Consider the following 4,552-nt stretch of genomic DNA (forward strand, 5'->3'; position numbering starts at 1 on the left):
GATTGGAGAAACTAAGATCCCGAGTGTTGGGGGCGTTTATGGACTGAAGAAGATGATGAGGCTAGAGAATAAAATCAGAATGACAAAGAGGACAAAAAAATAGGTGTCGACCATGGTGGTTAAGGGCAAGGTTTTCAAAATACTTTTGGAGAAATTTTAATTATTTTCTTCTTCAATGGTATTATATGGTTGAATATTTAAATTTATGTTCTTCGTGGATTAGTTTTCCTTCAAAGCTTAATATAATGAAATATATATTTGGTAGATCAGTTTCCTTAAAGTTAGGAATTTCAATTTTTTTAAAAAAATTATAGTTTCTTTGTTAGTTTTTTGTGGTTATCTGATTCCTTTTTCGTTCCTCTAAACACGTCTTTTTCTTTTTATTTTAAAAGATAAGTAGTCTAAATGAATAAACATGTTTATAAACATATATTAGCAAGTTAAAAATCAAGGGGGCCATGGCCTCCCCTGGCCTATAAAGCGCTCCACCCTTGGCTATATGGAAGAAGATTATCTCCTGGAGTTGTTAACTTTTAAACTTGAGAGAAAAGAAACGTGGTTTGCTATTTGAGAGAGAATGGGAACGTTCTTGTTTACTGGATGTGTAGAATGAAAGAATAATCTTATATGAGACTTATATATGAAGTAAACTCAATGAGGAGGTGATGTGATATGTTCGTTGGTAATTGCCCCAAATCACATTGGGAAGTTGAATTAAGGATAAGATATGAAGATATTAGGGATTTTCGGCCATAACTTCACATGGAAGGAAGTGAATTCGGTCCTAATGTCAAAGAGAAAAGGAAATTCGGTCCTAAGGTCAAAGAGAAAAGGAAATTCGGTCCTAAGGTCAAAGAGAGAAAGGAATTCGGTCCTATCCTTCTAGAAGAAGGGGGTTTCGGTCCTTGCTTTATTCCAAGGAGTAAATTCAGTTTTGGGTTTTGAAGTTAAGTATTATACCATAGTATGCTCATACACATATTACTTGAATTAGTGTTGACTTCTTTGAGTCCTTAATGTCTTGTTAACTTGTATTAGCTTATAATAACTTAAACTAACATGTGTTATTACCACACATACTTAAATAATACCCATAAGTATGGCTCATGAAAGTCATATTTCTATTGCCTCCAATTACATTGCAAATCAATTGGTACATGGTTGGAGTTTTAAAATTGAATTATTCTAGGAAAATTCCAGTTGTGACATCTTAGTATGCCCAACATACACCAATGTATGCCTCACGTACTAACCTTAGCACTAGTACGCCCTATGTACTCCCCGCATACTAGGGTTAGCCTTAAACCCTATAATCTTCTAAAGGCCATAACTTTTTCGTTATAAGTCCATTTCCGACTATCCTTATATCCACGAAAAGGTAACGAGAAACTCTACGCTTCTATCAACTCATCCTTCCCTTAAAACTTCCCAAACAAAAATCTAGTATTTATAAATCCTGGCACTTTACCAATATACCCATTGACTCTAAAACACAAACCAAACTCCTGAATTAACCAAATCACATTACCCACACCCAAATGGGTCTAAATCTCTCTTTCCCCAAAGGCCCTAAGCCTGATGATAATCGATACTAGGGCCACAACCCCGAATTAGGAAACAATACGAAACAGGGTGTTACAATTAAAATATGACTATATTGACGATCAAATTAAAATAACATAACTATATTTTAATTAATGGTCATTTAAGTTATCCTACATTTACAATAAATAGCTTATCTTCATTGTAAATTACGATCCAATCAAAATAATATAATTATATTTACATTTATGGTCTTTTAAGTTACCCTACTTTTACAATGAATAACATATGTTCATTTCAGTGCGGTGTAAATGAAACACTACCATCAAATCAAAATAATATTACTATATTATATGTATGGTCCTTTAAATTACCCTATAGTTATAGTAAATAGTCTATCTTCATTTCAGTGCAGTGTAAATGAATCACTCCGTTCAAATCAAAATAATATAACTATATTTACATTTATGGTCCTTTAAGTTACCCTATATTTACAATAAATCACATATCTTCATTTCACTGCAATGTAAATAAATTTCACTACGATCAAATCAAAATAATATAACTATATTTACATTTATGATCTGTTTTAGATACCCTATATTTACACTAAATACTTTATCTTTATTTAAGTACGATATAAATGAATACCATTATGATCAAATCAAAATAATATAACTATATTTATATTTATGGTCCTTTTAGTTACCCTACAATGGTTGGTAATGTTTCCATTCAAGCACTTGAAATAATCTTTAAGGAATTTAAACAAATCAAATTCATTGAAATTTGTAGATGTCAGATGCATGCTAGTCATGAGCTACCATGTGTGCACGAACAAGCAGTATATTTAAAAAATGAAAATCCAATACCACATGATTATGCTCATAACTTTTGAAAAAAAATAATTTAGATCCGTGCATCTATCTAGAAGATGATGATGTTGATGTTGAGGTTGATGTCGAAGTCCAAACGTCTAACACACAACTGAAAAACAAATTAAGATCAAGTAAGTCCAGTTGGATGTTAAAGTGAAAAGACATATTTTCAACTTCAACAACTTTCATTCGGGAACCTACTTCTGAGAAAAATAAAGAACTTAGTGGACGTCCGCGGTTGAACACACAAATAATAATTCCTATTTCACCTACTCAGGATCCACCAACTCAATATCCACATAGAAAAAGTTTTGTGTCTTCTATGTCAGATTATAGAGGGTCTAATCAATTTGATGCAAACCATGAACCGAAGAGGCACAATACGTTTTCGTTTCGACAACCTTCAACATTTACCTCAAATCCACTTATGAATGAAATTCCAAATGAATTTCACCCATACAGTGTAAACATTAAAGATGTGGAAGGAGATGAAAGTTGTGGATTTCGGGCAGTAGTTGTCTCCTTCACGTATAGTCAAAATTATTGGCGTCAAATCCGCTCAGAATTATACATGAGTTATTAGAAACTAGGGACGGTATGCAGTGATTTTGTAGGTTTATATAAACAACTTACATCGCTCGTTGAGTTTCACTAGATTGGGTCCAACACAAAATGAATATTTGATGATTATGTCGGATACTAGATTCTCATTGCTAATAAGTATGGTGTAATCGTATATTTTTTAGAGAACCAAGGTTCATCGACATGTTTTCCATTTTGGCAGGGCCCGAAAGACATCTCACATCATAGATGTATTGTTATCGCCTACGTTTATAATAACCATTACGTGAAAGTTGATTTATTAGAATCGCATCCAATGCCTATAATTTTGCCAGTTTAGTGTTACAACATATCAAAACGTTCTATTGGATGGAAAATAATGTATAATGCTCGATTGAATGCATATATTTCACCAAATGCATCACGTAATAATTGTAATATTCATGTAATTGATATCACTGATAATTAATAAAATTAATTTATACATTATTAATATTACATATTTTATTGTTAATTTTAATGTATTTCTAATAAAATTAAAATATGACAGTGTTTGACAAAACAATGCTAAATGAAAATTATAATTTTATTTACTATAATTGTGTTTGGTCAAAATACTTGTAATTGTGTTTTTTTAATATGTTTTTGCTCGGCGTTAATAATAAAAGAAAAAAAGTCTAGACCTGTCGATATGAAGAATATTATAATTTTACTAATTGTCTATATAGAGATTAATCATCTAAGTACGACCGAGATAGCCACCTACCACCTAAGAAATAATCGGAGATTAATACGACCTTAATCAATATGGAAAATAAAAATAAAATATTGATATGAAATTAATCAAAAAATATAAAAATACAATAACTATGGTAGTTTCTAACAAATTTATTTCTTATTACAAGAAAATTTAATTAAATATTACAATATAATTAACTAAAAAATATAATATGTATAACAAATGTTAAAAAATTGAAATTCTATAACTATAAACATTACCAAAAATAAATTAATTTAAACAAAAATGTAAGAATGGTTTTTTAAAATCCCCCGTGGGCGCAACATCGTCGCATTAATGAATCATCATCCGTCATTCATTAGAGATATTTATTACATATTTAATAATTTTCTTACTTGACTTCATAATTAATGATTTTGATTTAATCCAAAGTGGTTTTGAATTTTAGCTAAATAATGGGGTCCTTCAAAAAATCCCCCTGCTATCTATTACTAAGTGGACAGCCATTTGTTTAGTCCGTCAACCAAGTCAACCAAGGTATAATTCATTCATCTGCTACACATATACTTTCAACTGAACTAAAATAATAGTTCAGCAACGCTGCTTTCAGTTTCATTAATCCTAAGAAATCATGCTGGAGCTCAACATGAGGTTCCGACTAGTAGCGCTTTTCTTCTTGAGTTCAATTCATTTATGTTCGTTAGTTCAATCCATATGCAGCAGAGGTTGTGGTTTAGCGCTTGGTTCGTACTACATCTCACCTGGAAATGAACTCGATCCAATTTCTCAATACATGAACACCAATATCAACAGTATTCTGCAATATAATCGT

The 4,552-nt window shown here is 31.1% G+C and overlaps 1 protein-coding gene and 1 pseudogene across 2 annotated transcripts in view; both read left to right on the plus strand.

Annotated features, from left to right (window-relative positions):
* Window positions 1-4,237: 4,237 nt before the first annotated feature.
* LOC145072553 (lysM domain receptor-like kinase 3) overlaps window positions 4,238-4,552 on the plus strand; it is a 17,715-nt gene continuing 17,400 nt past the window's right edge. For both annotated transcript variants that reach the window (XM_079019003.1, XM_079019002.1), the window contains exon 1: window positions 4,238-4,552. This exon is cut by the window's right edge and continues 433 nt beyond it. The gene's annotated coding sequence lies outside the window, so the exon portion shown is untranslated.
* The window catches only part of LOC145076396 (lysM domain receptor-like kinase 3 pseudogene), a 639-nt pseudogene continuing 438 nt past the window's right edge, over window positions 4,352-4,552 (plus strand).

Source organism: Lactuca serriola, chromosome 9 (genome assembly GCF_051521515.1).
Source record: "Lactuca serriola cultivar US96UC23 chromosome 9, Lser_US96UC23_V15, whole genome shotgun sequence".
Lineage (NCBI taxonomy): Eukaryota > Viridiplantae > Streptophyta > Magnoliopsida > Asterales > Asteraceae > Lactuca > Lactuca serriola.